At 37.6% G+C, this 12,205-nt stretch overlaps 1 protein-coding gene across 2 annotated transcripts in view; it reads left to right on the forward strand.

Annotated features, from left to right (window-relative positions):
- The window catches only part of NRG1 (neuregulin 1), a 1,154,913-nt gene that overhangs the window by 344,781 nt on the left and 797,927 nt on the right, over positions 1-12,205 (forward strand). The gene's annotated exons all lie outside the window — the stretch shown is intronic.

The following is a 12,205-nucleotide window of genomic DNA, read 5'->3' on the forward strand; positions in this document are numbered from 1 at the left end:
GGAATTGAAGGTATCAAAATAGGCAAGGAGGAGACCAAGTTATCGCTCTTTGAAGATGCCATGATGGTCTACTTATAGAATCCTAGAGATTCAACCAAAAAGCTAATTGAAATAATCAACAACTTTAGCAAAGTTGCATGATACAAAATAAACCCACATAAGTCATCAGCATTTCTATATATTTCCAACACAGCTCAGCAGCAAGAACTAGAAAGAGAAATCCCATTCAAAATCACCTTAGACAAAATAAAATACTTAGGAATCTATCTCCCAAGACAAACACAGGAACTATATGAACACAACTACAAAACACTCTCCATACAACTAAAACTAGACTTGAGCAATTGGATAAACATTAACTTCTCATGAGTAGGATGAGCCAATATAATAAAAATGAACATCCTAAGCAAACTAATCCATGTATTTAGTGCCATACCCATTGAACTTCCAAAAAATTTCTTTACTGATTTAGAAAAAAACCATAACAAAGTTTATTTGGAAGAACAAAGGATCAAGGATATCAAAGGAAATAATGAAAAAAAAATACAAAGGAAGGGGGCCTTGCAGTCCCAGATCTCAAACTATATTACAAAGCAGCAGTCATCAAAACAATTTGGTACTGGCTAAGAGACAGAAAGGAGGATCAGTGGAATAGACTTGGGGCAAGTGACCTCAGCAAGACAGTATATGATAAACCCAAATATCCCAGCTTTTGGGACAAAAACCCACTATTCGATAAAAACTGCTCGGAAAGTTGGAAGACAGTGTGAGAAAGATTAGGTTTGGATCAACACCTCACACCCTACACCAAGATAAATTCAGAATGGGTGAAGGACTTGAACATGAAGAAGGAAACTATAAGTAAATTAGGCAAACACAGAATAGTATACATGTCAGACCTTTGGTAAGGGAAAGACTTTAAAACCAAGCAAGACCTAGAAAGAGTCACAAAATGTAAAATAAATAATTTTGACTACATCAAATTAAAAAGTTTTTGTACAAACAAAACCAATGTAATTAAAATCAGAAGGGAAGCAAAAAAACTCTGACAAAGGTTTAATTACTCAAATTTAAAAAGAGCTAAATCAATTGTACAAAAAATCAAGCCATTCTCCAATTGATAAATGGGCAAGGGACGTGAATAGGCAGTTCTGAGATAAAGAAATCAAAACTATTAATAAGCACATGAAAAAGTGTTCTAAATCTCTTATAATCAGAGAGATGCAAATCAAAACAACTCTGAGGTATCACCTCACACCTAGCATATTGGCTAACATGATAGCAGAGGAAAGTAGTGAATGTTGGAGAGGATGTGGCAAAGTAGGGACATTAATTCATTGTTGGTGGAGTTGTGAATTGATCCAACCATTCTGGAAGGTAATTTGGAACTATACCCAAAGGGCGATAAAAGACTGTCTGCCCTTTGATCCAGCCATAGCACTGCTGGGTTTGTACCCCAAAGAGATAATAAGGAAAAAGACAAGAATATTCATAAATGCCCTGTTTGTGGTGGCCAAAAATTGGAAAACGAGGGGATGCCCTTCAATTGGGGAATGGCTGAACAAATTGTGGTATATGTTGGTGATGGAATACTATTTTGCTAAAAGGAATAATAAAATGGAGGAATTCCATGGAGACTGGAACAACCTCCAGGAAGTGATGCAGAGCGAAATCAGGAGAACATTGTACACAGAGACTGACACACTGTGGTACAATCGAACATAATGGACTTCTCCATTAGTGGCAATGCAATTTCCCTGAACAATCTGCAGGGATCTAAAAAACACTATCCACAAGCAAAGGACAAACTGTGGGAGTAAAAACACTGAGGAAAAGCAACTGTTTGACTACAGGGGTTGAGGGGACATGTCTGAGGAGAGACTCTAAATGAATACTCTAATGCAAATACCAACAACATGGAATTGGGTTCGAATCAAGAACACATGTGATACCCAGTGGAATCGTGCATCAGCTATGGGAGAGGTGGGGGGGGGGAGGAAAAGAAAATGATCTTTGTTTCCAGTGAGTAATTTTTGGAAATGCTCAAATAAAAAAATAAATTAAAAGACAAAAAAAGAATATTTTTGGGTTCATATTGGATTGCATAGTTCTTGAGATTACTTTTCTCAAATGCTGTGAATGTTTTCAAATTAGGAGGGTTAATATTCCATCATCTTGGGTTTTTGTAATACTTCAAGGACTGTGCTTTCCTCATAACAAATGTGATATTGGCAGTACTAGTATTAATAGTCCTACTCTACAGATGAAGAAACTGAGGTCAGTGAAATGAAGTAACGTGGTCACAGTTCTATAATGATACATTATTTGAAATATTTGTTCCCTTTATTGATATTTCCTCTAAATTGATTGACATTAAGGGAAAATAGACCAGAAAAATGAAAGGAACCTGACTTGAATCCAGGTGTATTTTCATAGAAAAAGGAAACAGTTGGCTATTGGCAGTCTTAATGGATCAATTCATGGCTCCAGATATTCTAAAGACATTAAGAGCCAAAGTTAATCATTCCTGATTTTGTACTGGCAGTCAATTACCTATTCATCAAGGGGGATAATACAAAAACAACTTAGCCTTATTGGTGTTCCAACATGGAGCAGCTCCAGGAGTTATTTATTAAAGTGTTTGTATGTGACTATTAAACAGGTTGGGCACCTTGATAATATATCTGTACATTTCAACTGTGGTCTTTGGGATGTATTAAATATACCAACTGAGAGGAATGTGCCCATGGCTCCTTGCAGGAAGTAAAATATTTTAAAACATCACAAAAACTGTGTATCAGTCCTTTGATCTGATGAGTTTCCTGATCAAAGGGATTAATTTGGAATGGAAGGAAAATATTGTGGGCCTCCACCTATGTGGTGTTTTTAATGTTGGGGCCAGGAAATTCCCTTGTTCCAGGTAGGCATTTTGTATTAATTGATTTCAATATAATAATAGCCACTGAAATTTTGATAACTCTTTCAATTTTGCCGAGCACTTTACAGACACCATTTCATTTGTTCCTGATCACATCCCTGGAAGGTCAATATCATTGTTATCTTCAGAGATTTAGAGAGGCTAATTGATTCTTCCAGGGTGACATAGCAGAAATACAAAGAATTATAGAATGTCAGAATAGCAAGAGACCCCTGGGAGCTATCTAGCCACAACTAAACCTCCAACAGTTTTCCTAGCATAACATAGCCAGTGAGGATGTAAATAGTAAATACCTGAATTAGAATTCGAACCCAGGTTTTCATGACTCCAGGCCAGAATTCTAGACACTATACTACACTGCCTCTAGAAGCACTGCACTGCCTACAGCTTCTTAATTTCATGTGTATTCTATGATCTCAAATTCAGGATCTGAGGGAACCTGAAAATGACCTTGGCAGTCAGTATTACCTATTAGACGCAGTCGATTAGACACTGAGCCTTAACTGAAGAGTTGCTCCTTTAATAGGACCTGGATTTCACTAAGATTTATTGAGGTTGGTCTACAGAATAAAGAAAATATCAACTCACAATTCCACATTCTAGATCATCTATAAGCTTCAGGCCTGGAGCCCCCATGGTAGACAGGCAGAAATCTGAATTTTCCAAAAGTGCATTTGGTATCATTTAGGGAATCTGTGGCCAGTGGAATGAGCTATGAAGCATGCCTTTGGAGTCCAGCCAGCCCCATCCACCACAGGTGGATAAATCAGTGGCCTGCATGGTGTGATTTGAGGGACAAGTCCATTTTCTTAGTCTTAAGCTCCATTTTTAAAATGAGGATTGAATTAGATATTCTCTGACACAGAGGTTATGAACCTTTTTTGTGGGGGATGGATCCTTTTAACAGTCTGGTGAAGTCTACCAACATTAATATTTCTGTAGTGTCTTACTGACTTTAATACCAAAGGAAATGGCAAATTTCAGTTAGAGATCTTTGAAAATAATTGTGCATTTTTCCCCATCCAAATTCATGGACACCTTGGGATCTTCCATAAGCAACTTGTGCTTTTCTAGACCCCAGGTTAAGAAATCTTGCTCTGAAGCCTCTGCTATCTCTAAACCTTATATTCTTATTTGAAGAGAGGATGGCCCAGTAAGCCCTGGCTCTTTCTAGTACTTCTGTTAGAAAGCCACTCAGTTATTTGAGTTCCTTTTGGGTTAGCCAAGAGAGATTGGTTCTTTCCTTCCCCATAGGGTCCAAACTAATGGGTGAGTGGTTGCCCCCGAGGTTTGGGATGGATTAATCTGAAATCATTTGATTCTGAACAAGATGTTTCTACTGGATGCGCATCAAAAGAACTTTGCACCATCTCAAAGGCAATCATGTCTTCTCTTTTCCTGTTCAATTCTGAAACCAACATGTGCATTTCCAGTGACTGTCCAGGCTAGCTGGTTAGAGACCACAGTTCTTAAGTGTATATTATCAACCAGGCCCTATGTGGAGCACCAATCACACAAATGCAAGCAAACAAAAAAGTCCCCTATAAATTTATGTTTTAACAGAAAGGCAACCCATATGGGACACTGAGGAAAGGGGGGTGATACATGTGTCATATCATGGAGTGAACATGGTCTGAAAAATATTGGGCCCTCAGCAAGATAAAACAAAAGCTGATCTTTCAGATGTGAGGGTCAGAAGCAGGTCTTCTCAATGCAACCCAGTGTTCTTTCTACTCTAAGAAATATCCATCAAGGAAAATTATTTTTAGAAATTGAAAAGAATAAATTAACACTATCCTTTATGAATCTGAACCATCTGACCCAGAAAAATTACTATGTGTCTACTAAAAAATATCCCGTATGTATTATTTCTTACAACACATCATCTGGAATTTTAGGTTATTTGTAATCAGAGAATCATAGAATTTAATATTTGTCCATCTAGTCCCATCCAGGCACAAAGGAATCCCCATAGTCACATGCATAACAAGTGATTGTCCAGCATCCAGAAGAAGGCCTGCAAGACCCTTGGCTCTGAGAGACCTTTTTTCTTCCTGGTTCCTTTAGCTATGGCCTCTCACTGTCTTGGCTAGCAGTCTTCCTTTGCTGCACACGATCCAGGTTTTCTGCTGTCACCCTTTGCTTCCTACCAGCCACCACTGCCTTCTCTCCTTGCCTTCCTTCTTTTGGTTGCCATTTTCTTTTCCTTTATCTGTCCAGCCCTTCTGAAGTGACCTTCTACAAGACGTTTGTGTGGGTTCTGAAAAATGGATGAGGTGAAAGATTATGTGGCCAAAGGTGAATATGTTAATAGGATACTGGAATATGGTAGGAAGCCTCTTCATTGTGCAGCATACTGTGGGTAACTTGAAATCCTGGAATTTCTGCAACTGGAAGGAGGTGTCTTTTGTTTTTCAGAGGACCAATGACATCAAGGTATTGTCTTGACTTGTACATGAATTGGATTTAAGGGAGACAGAGTTAAAGTTGTAAACTTCACTCTCTTTCAGAGTCAATTCAAGTCTAGTGGCAGAACAAAAGTCAGGGTGACTGGTGATGGCCCAGGATACAATGGATGACTATGGCTGATATTAATGCTCTGACAAACATTGAAGTGTCATCCTTCTATCTGCTGTACAGGGTGCTGATAGAACCATGAAAAGCCCAGATGGTTTTGAAGCAACCAACACCTGGGCAAAGCCCTTCTTCAGTGATGGTGAGATGGACTGATAAATATGGAAGAATACTTTCCTCATACCTTCACACTACTGACCATCTGTCACTCTCTATCTGCCAGCTTTCTTCAGCTAAATACTTTATGAAAGGTGAGGGGAGAGAGAAATTAATAATAAATCAGATCATCAGAAAAACTGTTTTAGAGAGGATAAATTCATACAATCAGGACTTAATTGGGTTTCCTGATCACATCATTCACATGTGTTTCTAATAAAATTCAGCTCAGTCCCTGAAGAGCAACAAAAACAAAATATGCCTTTTAATATTCAACCTATGTAGCTCTGTAACTTTTGTTGTTCAGTCATGTCCAATTTTTTATGACCCAATTTGGGTTTTGGTTCTTTTTATTTTTTTCAAAAATACTAAAATGGTTTGCTATTTGCTTTTATAGCTAATTTTACTGAGCGAGAACTGAGGCAAACAGGGTTAAGTGATGCCTCTAAGATCATGTGACTTGTGTCTGAGGTCAGATTTTAACTTAGGAAGATAAGTCTTCTTGACTCCAGGTCTAGCACTCTATCCACTGTGCCACTAAGCTGTCTGTCATAGACTCATCAATTTTCATTAAAAAAAAAAAACAGCCAAAAACCTCTTATTTTCTGTCTTAGTAACAACTCTAAGACAGAATGGCAAGGGCTAGACAAATGGGGCTCAAGGTCACACAAGCAGGAAGTGTTTGAGGCTGAATTTGAATCCAGATCCTCCCAACTAAAGTCCTGTCATTCTATCCACTGTGTGACTTAGATGCCTCTCACTCATATGTTTTCATAAGAAAATCTTCACAACTCGCCTCTCTATTCAATTCTTCCTTGCTCAGACGTTTTGGACTGATTTCCTGCAGATGTCACACATGGAAGTTCTTTTTGATTCTTCTGTTGGATTATATTTATCTCATAGGCTTCATCTGCCTTCAATTGCACTCAACAAAGTCAGTAGGAGTGTTTTAAGTTTTTGGTTGATTAAATCAAAATAGACAAATAGAATAAAGAATTCCCTTTCACACTTGAGACCTGCTACTGTATCCACTGTGGTATTAATTACATTGTGTTGAAAGGTCTATTTAGAGTAAGTCCTACTCTGATGTTCTTTGTAACCTTAAGTGTGGAAGCAATCCTGGCTACTATGTTGGAAAATTAGGATGCTGAGATAAGCAATTAGTTCTAGCCCTGAGATGACACTGTCATGGGGATTTCCTGGCCTGATTAAGAGTGTTGCCCATTCAATCAAATGTAATGGACTTCTAACTACTAGCAGCAATGTAACAATCCAAGACATTTGAGGGACTTATAAGAAAGAACGCTATCCACATCCAAAGGAAGAACTGTGGGAGTAGAAACACAGAAAAACAACTGCTTGATTGCATGGGTCAATGAGGATATGGTTGGGGATGTAGATTCTAAATGATCACCCTGGTACAAACATTAATAATATGGAAATAGGTCTTGATCAATGACCCATGTAAAACTCAGTGTAATTGCATGTTGGCTATGGGAGGGGGGCCGAGAAGAGGGGAGGGAAAGAACATGAATTGTGTAACAATGAAAAAATTTTCTTAATCAATTAAATAAAAAAATATTTTAAAAGAGTGTTGCCCATGGTTGGTGACCAAATCTTTTATCAGCAAAACTTGATTTAAACAAAGGCTCCATTCCAATAAGGAGAGCCATATCCCTAAGTAGCTGGATGACTGGACTTGACATTTCTTCTTCACTTTTTATGTGAATTTCTTGTGTCCTTAAATAAAACTGACCAGCCATTTAGAAAATATTTGATTTGAGGATCTGAAGGAAAAACCCATTATGGTATATTTATTATCATCTCTAGTTGGAGAAATTTGTATTATGTGCAAAATGCTTTTAAACCCTTCCAGAAGTAAGCAGGGATTTAAGAAGAATCATGGCCATAAGTTTGTTAGCATCATGGAAAAAGGAAATATATTTCCTCATACCTGAGTTTTCTACTTATTACTATTTGAAATTTCTATTTGAAAATTTTCTTTGAAAGCAATCTCAGAGGGCAGGTAGGTGGCTCAGGCCCTGAGAGCCAGGCCCAGAGATGGGAGGTCCTGGATTCAAATGTGACCTCAAGACACTTCCTAGCTATGTGACCCTGGGCAGGTCCCTTAACCCCCTTACCACTCTTCTGCCTTGGAACCAATACACAGTATTGATTCTAAGACAGAAGGTAAGGGTTTTTGTTGTTGTTTAGAAAGCAATCTTATTTGAAGAATCAAGAAAAAGAACTCAAATAACTTCCCCAGCCCTCCAATGGATATCAATTCTTATAGGATGAGATTATTTACTATACTGTGCTGAGGCAGGGTTTCATATTTGAGTAATTTTGAGTTGACCCAGTCTCCTCAACCATGATAAGTTACCAAATATCTCTAAGTTGCTACTTCACATCTGGTGACACTTCTGGATAATACATTGTTAACTTCCTGTTTTAGAATATTGTATTACATAGAATGATGTACTTTTTAAATGATTTGAACATTTAGAATAAACATTGCATGATGGTATTTTTATAACTTAAAGAAAAATATTGGATATAGTATGTAATATTTGTTTCATGAGCATTATGGCAAAATAAAATATGAGGATGACTATACTATCTCACATTTTAAAAAAAATGACAAAAATCAGGAGAGTTAGCTAAACAGGGACATCCAGGGAAGCATTAAACACTCAAATTGCATAATTTTGAAGATACTTTGGATTTTTATTTATTTGTTTATTTGATTGTTTTCAATTCTTTTACAATTATTCATTTATTTTAGAAATATTTTTCCATGTTTCCATCATTCATTTCTCTCTCCCTTTTACCCTCCCTCACTCCAAGAGCCAACAAGCAATTCCAATGAGTTGTACAAATGTTATCACTTGATACCCATTTCCATATTTAGAATTTTTAAGAAAACCCTCTCAATCATATTGTAGAACGGAAACAGTTTAATGAAAATTTTTAGTTAGTTTAGCATCCTTCCAGAGAGTTAAATTATTACAAAGAAGTAAGTCTGGCCATTCCCAAATCATATTAAGCAGTGCTGATTGGTCAAGAGTAGTGGGATTTTTATTCAGGACTTCTTCCTCTCTCTGCTCCCACTTCCTCAACTAGTCTAGCTCTAGGATTTCTTATTCTGAGAAGTCAGTCACCGAATAACTGTTTAAAATGACAAGGGTATTTGGATAATTCTACTGTCTTAATATAGCCTTTTATAGTTAATAAAAACTCATTCATTAGGGCTGGCTGCTATCACTGAGCACAAATGGATACTCTTTCATTCAAATGTAAGGCACTCAGCCCATTTTAGTACCATTAAAGTAATTCCAGTGTAGGGGTTTTCTTTTCCCTGTTGGCATAGTGCTATTTAAAGCCTTCACACTTATCCTCTGCACACTTTCCCCCTTAGCTTTCAAAGTGTTTCATTGTAGTTGACTGCTGAAGAAAGCATCCTGTACTCATTCCAAGCCCTTCTGCTTTCCTTAGTCATTGTGGCATAGAAAACTATTGGCTGCTTTGTACAAGTTCTCCTATTTCTTGTCATATAGTAAAGGCACTTTTGCTTTACTACCTTCCCCTTTACTGTCTTGTGGTCATTTCACATGAAATTCTGAAGGGCTCCCTTGCTAACAATGTAGGATGAACTCTACTGCCCAAATGGACCAGTTTCTTTTCCTTTTTTAACCAGAGTCATTATTCATAATATATCTCTGAATCTCCTCAGCAGAAAAATTGACAGCAACTCAACATGTTTATTTTGGAGTAAAGAAAGCAAAACTGGAACTTTTTTTGTATTTCATGCACCAATGAAAGGTCAAATGGACCTTCTTGTCCTCTTGAAGTAATATGAAACATCTTAGAAAGGGATCTTGCATTTTATTTCATTTTCTATCCTTTTAGTTCATCTTCTGGTCTCAAGTAAAAAGTTATAGATGGCTTGCCTTTGCCTCACACCAGCACATCAGTGAAGACTCAAATGACAACAGCCACCCTGAGACAAATTGCTCTGGACTTGTTCCTCTTTTCCTTTGCACACCTTTACACTGCTCTGCACAACCCACTTCTCTAACTTCTAGATGGGCTCTGTGATTGCTGACTACAGGCCTTTCATTGCTTATTGTTTTCAACCAAATTGTGGTTAGATTTAAAGAATTACAAATACTTACTGAGTTTTACTTCCTCTACACTCTTGACATTTAAAATGCAATTGAACTCATGAAATATTGTTTGCATGATTATCTATTAGAAGAAGCTAGTGAGAGGTCAGTTATGTGCCTCAATGGATTAAAGATACTCTGATACTTCCAAACTGTGTGAACCTGGGCAAGTCTCTTAACCTCCATTGTCCAGTCCTTACCTCTTTTCTGCCTTGGAACCAATACACAGTATGAAAGGTAAGGGTTTAAAAAAAAAGAACAACATAAGAAATTGCAGTGCCTTGCATGCAAAACAAACATAAATATAGATGAGTGAATGAATGAAAGAATGAATGAATAAGCAAAACTGTTCTGATTTTGTAAGTGGAGGAACAATCGTATCTTTCTAAAAAGTAATGGAAAAAGGGACAGATAGGCAGCCCTGTGGATAGAGCACCAGGCTTGTAATTTAGAGGTCCTGGGTTCAAATCTGGCCTAAGGCACTTCCTAGCTGTGTGACTCTGGGCAAGTCACTTAACTCCCATTCCCTAACCCTTGCCACTCTTTTGTCTAAGAATTGACAGGAAGACATAAAGCAAAGGTTCTATTTTTTTAAGTAATGAAAAAATACCTAGTGCTTTTTTGCATTTTGATATAACTGAGTTCATTTTCCTACAACAAAATTCTCTTGACACAGGTTCCTCAGATAATCCTAGTTCATGAACATCAGAATGATAAATAATACTGAGTTTAATTTTTGAGTTTCAAGGACAAATGGAATCAACTTGAATTGTGCTATTTAAAAAAAAAGAAAGAAAAAGGTTGCCTCCTCCCAACCCCCCACCAGTGCATTGTGCTTTTAATCAACCCTTTTCCATTTTTAGGAAGGTTTTCCTAACTTCAAGCCTAGATGGCTCCTCTACAACTTGCACCTGTTGCTTCTAGTTCACTGGTCTCAGAAGTTTAATCCCTTCTCCCTAACTTTGAGAGCCATCCAGCAGTCTCTCTGAAGGTCTGGGCTTGCTCTGTCTAGATGTGATGATCCAGTCAAGTAATGAAGATGAGAGGTGCTGTGTGCTCAGGCCCACATGCATAGGCACCACATAGTATTCTGCCATAGCACAGAGGTTCTTTTATTATATAGTTTTGTGATTCCATACTTCTTTGGCACACAATCAATTTTTTACATATGTGTTTCCATAGTACTTAACAACAGATGTGTAGCCCAAGGAGATAGTCAATGAAACATTGTTGCTATAGATGAATGACATAAACAGGATGATCTAGAGGTTGGTCCCTCTTGACCCAGGGAGAATCATTGTTACTTCTGGTCAGCTTTCATAATCAATCACAATTACTTAGGAGATGGGTAACAAAACATTTTGGAGCTAGGTACATGATTAGAGGGCAATTTAATGACAGACCAGATTTGGGGTTTTCCTCAATTTACAAGTTCTATTTTTCTTGTGTTACTTTAAAGCACCTGGCAATGGTGCCTGGTTTCTGTCCATAAACAGAATTCAGTGCAGTGTGTCTTGAAGGTGATTGATGTTCTTGGCTTGCCTGGGTTGTAATAGGAGTGAATGTAACTCTGTGGAAAGGGAAAGGAGGGAGGTAATGGGTAGTGATCTTTAGGTTTTAATTCTGTGAATGTAATCTTTTAGGGTAATAATCTGGGAGGATTAAAGTAGGTTATATGTGTATTATCCCTATAAGTCTTTTCTTTCAAATTATTTCTCCTGTATTGGGGAGGGAAGAATAATCACATAAATTCCATTAGAGAGAGAAGTCACACAGAATGGGGTTCTGTAGGTGCCTTATTTTTCCAGAAAGTTGCTTTGCAACTCTGGAACTCATGAGTGACCATGTCAGTCAGCATGGGTTTGATGGCTTCCTACATATCTTCCTTTTTAATTTTTTAAAAATGAAATGACTTCCATTCATCTTGGTCTTGATGTAGGGTAGAACCTACTTATGAATGATGACTGTTGTGCAAGTGGACTCCTTGAGCAATGGCTGCAGTGGAAGTAGGGATGTAAACTTAAAGGGCTTAAACATTGGGAAATCAATTGTGGGGCATAAATATCTAAATATTGTTCAACAACAAATACAGTGAAGGGATTAAAACAGTTGGTTAAAATACATGCTGAACAAGAAATTCTAAAAGTCATGGGGGATAACATGCATCTGTAGGACCACCAAGAAAGTCAGAGTCATTTGAAGGCTGAAGTACAATCAGGAGGTGAAAATCCCTGCTTGTGCTTGGACTGCAGGTGCCTTGATTGTTCCTAAGTTGATAGAGCATTCTGGGCTGTTGTTTTAACACAGTATCTCTGAATTTTCATTTACTTCATCACTTTCCTGCTGGGATATGTCATGAACCTTGTTGTTG

This window comes from Monodelphis domestica, chromosome 6 (genome assembly GCF_027887165.1).
Source record: "Monodelphis domestica isolate mMonDom1 chromosome 6, mMonDom1.pri, whole genome shotgun sequence".
Classification (NCBI taxonomy): domain Eukaryota; kingdom Metazoa; phylum Chordata; class Mammalia; order Didelphimorphia; family Didelphidae; genus Monodelphis; species Monodelphis domestica.